The sequence below is a fragment of the Perca flavescens genome, chromosome 21 (genome assembly GCF_004354835.1).
Source record: "Perca flavescens isolate YP-PL-M2 chromosome 21, PFLA_1.0, whole genome shotgun sequence".
Taxonomy (NCBI): Eukaryota; Metazoa; Chordata; class Actinopteri; order Perciformes; family Percidae; genus Perca; species Perca flavescens.
In genome coordinates, this window is record NC_041351.1 from 27,397,549 (window position 1) to 27,410,731 (window position 13,183).

Here is a 13,183-nt window from a genome sequence, read left to right on the forward strand (position 1 = left end):
ATCACATGGCGCCTACTACTTCCGTCTATGAGTATGAAAAAAATATTACAGCAAAAAAACACCGTTGCTGCAAAAAAGGCAAGAGAGGAATACTGACCGTTTATTTCTAATGTGACAGATGCTCATTATGCAACTCTGACACTTTAAGCTTGATGCAGCAGATTTAGGACGTACTCACACATGACCCAGTTAAACCGTGCCCGTGCACGTTTGACCCCAAAGTCCGATTAGTTTGACTAGTATGATTGCATGCCACGGTTAAAGGAGGTGAGCCAGGGCACAGTTTGGATCAGTGCATCAGTGTGATTGCTAAATGTGCCCAAAGCAATAGGCCTGTTAGGCATGCGAGAGGGCCGTGTGTCGTCGACAACAACTGCAAATAATGCCTACCGTGCACTAGAAGACTTTAAACAGACTTTGAACTTTGAAGACTAAAGTCTGACACCATCTCACATCTAAAGACAATCACCTCACATCTAAAGTTAAAGACTGTCATAATATGTAAAGACTGGGGATCTTGCAGGGTCACACATTGCACGACTACAACTAGATTTGCTTTGAAAAATGTACCAAGCTAACTAACTACCGCTAGCGTTAGCTGATAACTTAAGGGAAAGTTTGCTGATTTTCTGTTCTGCCGTACATGCAGATGGATGTCTCCAGTACCTGGTGGTCTGTGTTAAAACTCCCGTTGGATGACGAGCTTCAAAAGGGTTGAAAATCTGCTACTTTTTCCTCTTTAGCACGGCGCCTCTAGCCTCTTTGCTGCTTCCTGTTTGGTGCTGAAAGGATCGCACCCATTGGTTGTTGACAATGTTCATATGACTTAACTTCACTACCAAGGCTTAGGATAATATCAAACACGTTTGATTTTGTCGGAACGTCAAGACGGGAAAAAGACTGTCTGGGACTGAGTTTTATGACCACCTTACATCAAACGATTGAGACAATTGCCCCAACTCTAGCAAGACTCATACCTATATTGGAAATTAGTCTGCAACAATGGAATTGCTTGAAAAGTCGTTTGGTGTAAGGTCGGCATAAGCCACAAAGTAAGCATTAGTGATGAACTCTTGTGCTGTCCAAGAGTTTTTCAAATCCGGTTTTCTTCAAGCCAAAACGTAATGATCTAAGCATAGTCTGGTCTTAAATGTTTTATTGCAGTGTGAGTGCAGGGCATGGATCAAGGCAACTGGGCCAAGTGTGAGTGCACTCTTAAACGTTATTACCAGGAGCTGCTGCACAAGGCTGAAACCCAGGCCTGTGCTCATCTATTATAAAAAATAAACATGTAGGACATCGAAAGAAATTGTATGACCTGCAGTAGAGCTTGAAAAGAGACAGGACACTGTGTGTGTGCGTTTGTGTGAAATAGACACAGCTCAGAGAGGCTGATCTCAAAACTTTTATGAAGCATTCATTAAGTACCATTAACTCTGGATTGTTAACTATTTTGTAAAGTTAAAAATAAACTCAGAAAGATGTGTCTTCACCTCAGTTCACACCACAGAAAGTGCATCTGCTTCTCCGTTCACTGTGTATGCATTCCCAAAGGAACAAACAAAGGAAGTGGACCTGTGGATGTGGATAATGGCTGATGAGGGAACGAGATGCAGGTGAAGAGGTGGGCGAGGAAGGTCAGGCAGAGCAGATGGGGGAAAGTGGAAACAGCTGGGTAGAAGGGCGGGGCAGCATAGACTGTACAAATAATGGACGAAGCTTCCGGGCCTAAAAAGTGAAGTAAATGCTAATACTTTAAACATACACTTTATCTCATTTCCAGTAGGGGGCGATTCTACTGGTTGCAAGTCTATGAGAAAATGACCCTACTTCTCACTTGATTTATAAATAAACAGTAAACATTTTCACAATGGGTTTATGGTCTCAATCACTAGTTTCAAGTCTTCTTCAATACAGCATGATATTCATTTTGTAAATGATAGTCTTATTTATTTTAAAATTGACAATAAAGCAGGGGATGCTTTAGGGGCGTGGCTACACGCCGACCTGTCAACCAGGACAGAGGATTAGCAATGCTAACCATGGCACTGTGGACATTACAATAGACCTGAACTTGTTTTTGGGTGTTGTCCATGTTTTCATCTGAAGTGTTTTCAAATGTCTTGCTCAGCGTTATGCCAACCAAGCTAGCTAGCTACCACTAGCGCACAATATTCTCTGATATATTGCAATTTATTACCTTTTTTTCCAACTTCCATTTTTTTCCCAATTTCAAGTGATGTCCCTGTCCAAATGCAGTCCAGAAAACAGTGGTTGACATCACGGCTGTTACGTCTACTATTTTTACAGTCTATGTGGGGAAGTCAGGTGATTGGTAAAGGAGGTGAAATCAGAGGGTATCTTATGGATGGAAGGAAAATGGAGGGGCCTGGGGAATAGGGAATGTGACTGAAGAGGAGGGACAGAGAGACAAACTGGGACAGATAATATGAATATGTCAAAGTTGTGTTTGAATATTACATCAGCTGCCCTTAAATGGCCAAAAGAACAAAACATGCTGCAGCTTTAAGTTAACTGTATGCCAAAACAAATTCCAGAAATTGACAAGAATTCTATTTTCGTCACAGAATCCTATTAAACAGCAGCTAAGTACACCATTAGTAATGAAAGGGATGAAGGGGATTAGTGGCCCATTAGGACAGGTTTCAGTGCAGCTTTTACAAGAAAATCCTGCCAAATAATAATGGGATCATTTCTGTGTCTCAGGCTTGTTGTTGGCCAGAGAGCAGCTTTTTTTTTACAGCAACTGATGTTCACAGATTAGTTTTTGCCGTCTGACATACCCGATGAAACATTTCCCACAGTTTAGCTCGGCCAACAGTCTCAGTACAGAACTCTGAGACCCACTTAATGTCTGCCTCATTAATTATACTTACAGTCTGTATCGGGCAAAGTCACTGTAAGAGAGGCAGTGGTGACTGATCAATTACTGTAGTGTAGAAGGCTGTGGTAACCATAGTCACCAGGTGATGAATCACCATGGGCCCTTCTTCTTGTCATATGACTCCGATGAACCAATTAACCCAGTAAACCAGTTCACCGTGTCTGCTCAAATAACATTGGGTCACTTCATCAAGATGATAGGAAGACCGCTTAGTCAGTTCAAAATGTTGATTACCAGCAGGAGGATGTTTTTAAAACTAAACATACTGCTGCCTCAATATGCAACACATTAATTAATGCATTTGGTGGCATTTCTTAGCCACACTGGAGATGATGGTCAGGTTGTCAGTCTGCAACTTCAGTCCTAGTCTCTATCAACGGAAGTACATTTCCAGGATAAAGGATAGACTGTATAACAGGCACGGTGTTATGGGTGGGCCTGACGGGCCTAGGCCCACCCACTTTTCAACAGGCCCAACCAAAACATTTCCTCAAAAAACATTAATTAATATATTATATTATAAAATCGGCAAATAATCTCATAATTTGTGCAAAAATTGTCTAAATGTTTAGTTTTCAAAAACAATTTAAAAAAACTGGTCATGTCTATTTTTATGTTTCTGCGCAAGTTCAGCAGACAGTGAGGTTCGGATCGGATGTAGCTTGTCGGTATGCTAGGCTAGCTCCCAGTGATCTGAGAGTGTGAAAATCATTTCCAGTAAAGGACAAGGTTGCAACAGTCGTTGTTTAGGTACCTTAAACGTGCACGAGCGTTCTCAGAGTCATCGCTGCAACCAGGAGATGAAGGAGAGCTGAGATCCACAACGCCTAGTACATCTTTGTCTCGGACACCGCAGGATGCTAACGCGGCTAGCGCGGCCAGCGCCGGTGCTATAGCCTTTGCCTCTGCCTCGTGAGTGGATGATATAGCCCCTATGGATATAGCCCTGTGGATCGGTCTTCCGTGGATGAGCACGCAACTCAACCAGTGCTAAAGTATCCGCTCACTTCTTCTGCTGAGTTTAATAGCGTAGGACCGCCAGAGGATAACAGTAAGGTATGTGGCTACTCTGCCTGTATTGTATTATGTCGTTATATGAGATAGATGGATTAAAATAATCAATTCATAACCCGCTACAGAAGCTGCAGGCGCAGTTCTATTTCTATAACAGCTTGTTACTGTTGTCAAGTTGTTGTTCCCTCATGGTTTTCTCTTGTTATGGCCAATAATATTTTAGGGATATTAATGCGATTTATTTATTTTTGTTAAACATGTTTTTAACATGAATCATCATACTAAAGTAAGGAAATAACTTGAGTCTTGTTTTACATGACAGATGACGTTGTCAATGAACACGTTCTGTGGCCGAGTATTGATTGAAACTGTCGGGCAGTGTTGTTGATCTGTATATTGTTGAAAACTTAAAACAGTTGAAAAGAATTGTGAAATATTCGGCCTCATGTTATACGAGCAGAACTAAACTATGTTTTGAGGAAATATTAGATTCCTGACCACTTTTACAGTCTATAGGCCTTAGGTTAGGAGAGATGCGCTATAGCACAGCCAGGTATGGTGGTAATGGAGAGTCCAAAGCGCTCTTCTTTTGGGCAGAATCAAGGAGAGCGATCGAGGATAGGTCCGTCCTTTGCACCGAAACTTTTTACAATGCAACAACCTATTTAAATAGCATCAAGCTATTACAATCTTTATTATGTAAGCACATATAATATATATAATATAACAGTATATTAGCCAGTCATGTTTATTAGGTTAAACAGGGATTTGATAACGTTTTTAATTTAAGGCCCACCCACAATTGGTCTGGCCAATCCAAAACTGGAATCCTGGCGCCGTGCCTGCTGTATAATATTAATGGACAAAGCATCCGGTTCGGTGAAGTGCTGCAAATGCAGAAGTGCGTTAAACCTGCATTCTATCTGAATTGCAGCAGGGGGCGACACATGCGGTTTCTGTAGAAGTCTATGAGAAAGTGACCCATTTCTCACTTGATTTATGACCTCAGTAAACATTTTCATAATGAGTTTATGGTCTCAATCGCTAGTTTTAGGTCTTCTGCAACACAGAATATTCATTTTTTTATGGTCTCGTTAATTTTAAAATCGCCGATAAAGCAGGGGGTGTTTTAGGGCGTGGCTATGATATGATTGCCAGTGAAAGTGTGTAACGTAATGTAGAGTGTGAGCAGCATTGCCAAGCTCTTCCCTCACTCCTCCCTCACTCCTCCCTCTCGTCTAAAATCGTCACATCCACAACCATGATGGCTGCGCCCATAACGGATAACTCGACGACTCATAGCAGATCTCCACAAACCAATGGGTGATGTCACACATGCTCTGTCCATTAACAGTATACAGTCTATGGGATAATGGATGTCAGTCTTTGCCCTGCAGCTTCCACTCACTGTGTGTTGCTGTTTCCGAAATCCCTTCGCTACGGGAAACAACAACAAACTTTGAGCTAGCAAGCTAAGCGCTTGAATTGTACGTTTTGTAAGAAAATTTTGATCATGCAACAAGACAGGCTTGCTTGTTTCTCTTATGGAATGATTTTAAAGATTAATAAAGAATATGTTTAGGGCATTTCCTCTCTGGTAAGAGCTAATGAGGTTTAACCATGTATACAGCTTATTTAAATAACTCACGCTACTGTACTGTGTCAACAGTTAACTTCATTTAATATTGTATGTGGCGTTTTAATTTGCGGGGTGCAAATGTTCCACCAAAACAAGTTCCTTCACGAGACTATTTAGCAGAGCCACCGTCGCTGCGTCCGGAGCTTAGCGCCGCCCAAGATGATTGTGATTGGAGAGTTTGCTGAGTTTCTTTAGAGGCAAAAACTTAACACATTTCAACAAGGACATTTTTTTTCCAATATTTGTGTTTTTACTTAATAACTTACTGGTTTAATGCAATAACAATTACAAGCACTCATGTTGGCAACACTCTGAAGGAACACTACTACATACTGGTGGAAGCCGGTTTAAGTCACATTCGCTTAATTTCACTTGTCCATATCAAAATCAGGTGAGCAGGGAAAGTAGTTCGACTTTAAGTGACCTGTGAATTTGCGTGCCTGCTGACAGTTTAACTTGTGAAATACTTTTTTTGTCAAGCAGCCCCAGCTAATAGATCAAATAAAGAGTCGGAGAATAAAGGTCAAATCTGAATTAAATAAGTGGGCCGGGCAAAGGGAAGTTTCCTCTGATGATCCTTTTTCTCTGTGTTATAAACCTTGAGGTGATAATTACAGCCTTATGAGGAAATCCCATGAAATGAGATAAAGAGAGAGTTTTTTTCTTTTCATGCCACTTTCTACTTCTACTCCACTACATTTCAGGAATAAATATTGTACTTTTTACTCCACTACATTAATCTGACAGCTTTATTTACTAGTTACTTTACACATTAACATTTTTGCACACAAAACACATAATTAGAAAATTAAACTACCCAACAATATACCAGCCTTCAGGTCCAGCTGAAATGAGATAACCATTATGTTGTGTTCTCACTATTCTATATCCACGACGTTCTACTTCCGGGATTGCTCCGTTGCCACTGGAAAATCTGCCGGATGTCAGTCTTAAGCGACGCCCATGACGATTGTGATTGGTTTTAAGAAACGCTACGAAACCAGAGCGCGTTTTTCTCCCATTCCGGAATGCTGTGCGCTGTGGAGGAAGGTCTGGCAAAGTGAGACTACGTTCTCACAGATTAAACATAGAACTGATTTGATTGTTTCCAATTTCTAAAATGTTGAGAGATTTTCCTGATGATACTATTATATTTTTACTCATAACATTTTCAATGCATGACTGTAACTTATAACACAGTATTTTTTACAGTGTGTTATTAGCATTTTTTTTGTACTTAAGTAAAGGATCTGAAGGCTTCCAACACTGGCAGAAGCACATACCTATCAACTACAGTAGGCTTGCTTTAAATTTGGGAAAAACACATGGAGTTAGGCGTTTTAAAACTCTCACTGCTCCATCTTTGACGATGCCATTCAACCATTTTTAAGCCATATATTTCACACACACAAGGAGACATCCCTTAAGACTTACCATAGCCCTCTAACTTAAGTTCCTCAACTATAAAACTGTCAGAGGTGACACTATTGTTGTTCCTCAGCCTGACATTTTCCTTTCCCTGCACGGCCTCACTCTTGACCTTCTCCACAGCACGGAGGCCCCTCCAGCCGAGCGATGCAATATTCTCTATAGGTGCATATCAACTGCCAAGACCGTTTTTCAAAGGTTCTTCCCACCCTGAGACACCTCACCTGCAAACTACAAAGAACAGGCATTTTCAATCACAGGTCTCAGATGCAGTGGCCTTAGTATCCATGGCCCCTGGGCGCTCCTGCATACGGCTGACCCTTCAGCTCAGTGGTGGGAGCAGTTCAAAGCCGAGCAGGGAAGACAGACATCTCTCAGCCTCTAACAAATACAACACACGTCCACGTTAACCCGTGGGCAAACGCTCACACAGCAAAAAAAAGCAGAAGAGCAAGCCCGAGCCACTCAGGAGATGTCTGGGTAAAATAATTGCCCGAATTATAAATGATCCTGACACATTTAGTCAAACACTTTCTCTTTGTTGATACTCACTAATGATGATTTATGATCATAGGCCATTAATGCACATTCAGTGCTTCATCACAGCCCTAAAAGCTGCAAGACTCACTAACTCAGATTATTAGATTAATATTTTATGACGGTAATTAGGGCAGCACAGACTGGTTAGGGAGTAAAGACTAAAACACTGCTGATAAAAGGCAAATAGAAGTCACACTTCACATAAAGATGGGCTTCATTTGGAATGTGGCCCCAGTAAACTATTAATTCATACATATCAGAATTTGGGTCTTACATTGGTAGTTTTGGGGACATCTTGTCAAAATGCAAAATCACTACAACAGGGTCCAACAGGGAAAAGAAACGCAAGTAATCAGAAGATCAGACAAGTTGTAAACAAGACAACAGTTTTGTAGAATTATCTAAATCAATTCATGTGGAGGTAAAAATGGTGGCTGGCATGCTGAAAATTCCCGCACACTATCCTGTTTACTTGCAATATGGTTTATTAAAAGGATCCCCATTAGCTGATGCCGCAGCAGTCAGCTACTCTTTCTGGGGTCCATCACAGACAACTCATTACAAGATTTATATGTAAAATCACATCAATGTGCAATACACTTATCATGCTCACAAACATACACATGCAGGTGTACCCTCGCGAATATACACGCACATACATTTATCTTAAAACAAAAGAACAAACTAACAGTGACACTCACCGGACTTCTATATATGTTAATGTAAAGGAAGAAAACCAAGCACTGTGAGGCAAGGGAGGGGGGGATCAAAATGCTTCTAAACTTAAAACGCATTTGTTTGCCCTGTTTGCGTTCGTATTGTTTTACGTCTTACACAATCATTTTAGGTATATATTATTTCCAATTTTTTTTAATGACATTTTTGTTTAATGTTCCTCGAATTACAGGAGATGCTTGGACAGATACAGAAAATATTCTTTTTTTTCAGTACATCTGGTTGGTAAATATAGCCGTATCGTTGCCCGTGTATTTCCTTGTTTTTGTTGACAGAGTTCTGATGATACAGACAACGGCTGAGTAGGAATGTGCAGCGCTTCATGACCTGCTTAAATCTAATTTTCAACTTCATTTCTTGACGCCATCAGTTTATTTTTTGACCTACTGCTCCCACGCACCAAACAAACAAATACAGCCGCCAATAGATTCAACATATTTTGATTGCATAACAGGAGGTATATGTGGCTGTCATATAGGTCCCCAAGAACTAACTCTGCATTCTTATTATGTATATCTCTGTTTCAATCTCATTCATTTGCCATAATGATCACTGGTATGTGGCCTTAATAGGCACTAAAGCAGGGCGACATGATGAGGTTCTTCTCTTTTTATTCCTTCACTTCCCTGGTTTTTATGGCCTAATTAGGACTGGCCCGGGGGAGATCCCTCTGTGCTAGCACACAGGAGAGGTTGGGGGGGATACAGCAGAGGAATAGAAAGACGCATAGACTGTTGATACATGAAAGACAGTGAAAGAAATATTGGTGAAGAGATGGTGTATGTGTGTGTTGGGGTGTGTGTGTGTGCGCGCCCTGGCTGATGGTTGATGTATTCCTGACTACAGCATTTCATCATCTGAGAGCATGAAAGAGGTTGATGGGAAGGAACCTACAATAGGAAGCTCAGTGGGCCAAAACACCTTCTTACCTTTCTTACCTTAATCAATTAAGAAAAACACAATTATGTGAGCCATGCCTCACCAAAAAGAGTTTTCAAAGGATCAATGAACAAGAATTGTTGATTTACATAAAGCTGGCAAGGGTTACAAAGTGATTTCAAAAGTTTAGAAATTCACCAGTCTACAGTTAGGCAAACAATCTACAAATTGAGTCACTTTGGGACTGTTGCTACTCTACCAAGAAGTGGGCGCCCAGTCAAAACGACACCAAGAGCACAACAAAGACTCATCAATGAGATCAAGAAACAATCCTGAATGACAGCCAAAGATTTGAAGGCATCATTGGAACTGGCTAACATCTGTGTTCATGAGTCTATAATACGTAAAACATTGAACAAACAGGGTATCTACGACAGGACACCACGAAGGAAGCCACTGCTTACTAAAATGAACATTGCTGTATGCCTGAAGTTTGCAAAAGAGCACATTGACACTCCACAGCGGTATTGGCAAAATGTTTTATGGACCGATGAAACTAAGATTGAACTATTTGGAAAAAACACAGCGCTACATCTGGCGTAGAAAGGTCACAGCATATCATCATGAAAACATCATCCCAACCGTAAAGTATGGTGGAGGAAACCTCATGATTTTGGGCCTGCTTTGCTGCATCAGGGCCTGACCAGCTTGGAATCATTGAGGGGAAGATGAATTCCCAAGTATATCCGACAATTGTTCAGGATAATGTGAGAATGTCTGTACGTCCGCTGAAACTGTATAGAAGGTGGGTGATGCAACGGGACAACGGCCCATAACACTGGAGCAAGTCCATAACAGAATGGCTTCAGAAAAACAAAATCTGCCTTTTGGAGTGGCCAAGTCAGAGCTCAGACCTCAACCCAATAGAGATGCTATGGATTGACTTGAAGAAGGCCATACACATGAGACGTCCAAAGGATATGACGGAGCTAAAGCAGGTCTGCCAGGAAGAATGGGCTAAAATTCCTCCAACAATGTGCAGGTCTGAGGGCCCGTTCACATTGTACGCGGCATGCGCTGCGTTCGCCGCTAGGTTGTTCTATTCCCAATTGTGTTGTGCTTGCCACCGGGCGCAGCGCAAATTTACGTCATACATGCGCCAATAGTTGGATGCACGTCACGCCTGCGTCCGGTGTTTACATCAGACGAGCACCACGCGACATATGTAGGATACACAATAGTGATTTGTTGGCGAAGATGTTTCTGTCTTTGAACCAAAAGAAAGCCTTGGCACTTGCCCTGGTTGTGAGGAGAAGACAGAGGAAGGCACCCGCAGCAGCAGCAAGAAAGGTGTGGGTGCACAAGACCCTCAGGTCCAGAGAGCAGTTGGGGGAATTCTGGCTGCAGGGGCTGCGCTTTCACTGTGACCGGTTGCAGGGCTCATTTTGGCTCAACAGGGAGTAGACAGTCTGCTGACGAGAGTGGGGCCTACGATTTCACAGATGGGTTATGAATGGGTTTTCATTTCTAAATAAAATTTTGCATGTCAACACTATGTGTCATTGCATGTTTACATACGTAAGTAAGATGTCTGCAGTTATTGCAGTTGGGTATAATAAAGCTAAGCTATGAGCCTGAATTCATACATTCATCATAATTTATTCATACTCTGGAAAACACTTTGTTTAATGCATATGTGCAATTAATTCCTCCAAAACTGGAGCTTACGCACTTGGAAATGGGTAGTTATTCTGTGTAACGGCCATATACCTAACTACCTATATGTGAACTTCAATGAAAATGAACATGACTTGTGTGAATCAGTCCAAACATATTTTACTTCATATAAACATAAAAATATAAATATATCCTATAAATACCTGTATGGAGCTGTATATCAACTTGGTATTTGGTTTTTGCAGCTGACAACAGTACACTTCTTCTCAGTTGCTTTGGCACATTTCTCAGATCAGAGATGACAATGTGTCACATAGAGAATAGTGCTCCCTTTCATGTGAATTGTTCACTATACTTACAGAGTGAACTGTTAAATATGGACAACAACACAAAGCAGATTGACTATCTTGGTGCAAACAATGGCGTAAAGACCTGTCAGTTTGATTGGGTCATTGGTATAAATACTTGCTTCGGACATGTAGACAAAAGACTTCAATCAAAATACACGCTTTTGCGGTCACTATGCGGTGCAGTTTACACCAATTGTTTTAAGAAATGCACTCACTGTTGTGCAAATGCAAATTATTATTTAACAAATGCACCAAAGTATCTGAGAAAAAATGTAACATAGTTATGATTGTACTTCAGTCGAGACATGTCCATGTTGTTTTCACATAGCTAAAACCAACCTGAATGATTATGATTGAATGTATGATGAGGACGCTACAATAAGCTACACATCTGGCATGCCTATTATGGTGGAAATATGCACCACAGCATAGTTTTGCGTCCGAGGTCTCTGTACGACCTCGAACTTGTGTCGTACAGCTCTGGGAGATCGCTGACGGCCAAAATCAACCTCTCGTCCATGCTCGTTTGTGGATCCACGTGTATTCGGTGTTTACTTTTTTCAGTTTTTTTCGGACACCTGAATGCACGTCACAGCGCACCCCGGCCGCTCTTGCGCGTGCCGCGGTCAAAGTTGAACCATGTTGAACTTTGACCGCGGCACGCGCAAGAACAGCCAGCCCCAAAATGCGTGTGTTTCATAGCGCAGCGCTGCCGTTTGTGCGTACAATGTGAACGGGCCTTGATCCACAGCTGCAGGAAGTGCCTGGTTGAGGTTATTGCTGCCAAGGGGGGGGTCACCACTTATTAATTCTAAGGGTTCACTTACTTTTTCCACTGCCATTTTGAATGTTGAATGAGTGTGTTCAATAAAGACATGAAAGATTACATTTATTTTATTATTTTAGACAATATTTTTTATTTTGTCAATACCCTTGACTTAGATGAAGATCAGATCACATTTTATGACAGATTTATTCGGAAAACCATGAAATTCCAAAAGGTTCCCATACTTTTTCTTGCCATTGTATATAAAGTTGTTATGGCAGTGTTTGGGGCCTGTAATATTGTGTCTGTTTTGTCTTTAAGTCCTTTTTATCAATTTAAAATGCAGTATTGCTGCATAATGGAACAGTCAGGGGCAGCCACAGTAATTGAACAGTCAGGGCCACTGATATAATTGTTTCATCTGATCTGAGGCCGTGTGTTTTGGACACTCGGGTGAAGAGAGGGGTGGAACTGTCAACTGATCACCATCTGGTGGTGAGTTGGGTCAGGGGGTGGGGGAAGACTCTGGACAGACCTGGTAAGCCCAAACGGGTAGTGCGGGTAAATTGGGAACGTCACGAACTTTCAACTCACACCTCCGGCGGAGCTTTTTGTGCATCCCTGTGGAGGCTGGGGGCATTGAACCCGAGTGGACAATGTTCAAGGTTTCCATTGCTGAAGCCGCGGCTAGGAGCTGTGGTCTTAGGGTCTTAGGTGCCTCAAGGGGCAGTAACCCACGAACACCGTGGTGGACACCGGTGGTCAGGGAAGCTGTCCGACTGAAGGAGTCTTTTCGGGATATGTTATCCCAGAGGACTCCGGAGGCAGTTGCAAGGTACTGAGGGGCCCGAAGGGCTGCAGCATCTGGCGTGAAAGAGGCAAAGCAGCGGGTGTGGGAGAAGTTCGGAGAAGACATGGAGAAGGACTTTCGGTCGGCACCAAGGTGCTTCTGGAAAACCGTTCGCCACCTCAGGAGGGGGAAGCGGGGAACCATCCAAGCTGTGTACAGTAAGGATGGGACGATGTTGACCTCAACTGAGGGGGTAATAGGGCGGTGGAAGGAGCAATTTGAGGAACTCCTAAATCCGACTAATACGCCCTCTATGGTAGAGGCAGAGCTGGAGGATGATGGGGGATTGTCGTCAATTTCCCTGGTGGAAGTTGCTGAGGTAGTTAAACAACTCCACAGTGGCAAAGCCCCAGGGATTGATGAGATCTGTCCAGAAATGCTTAAGGCTCTGGGTGTGGAG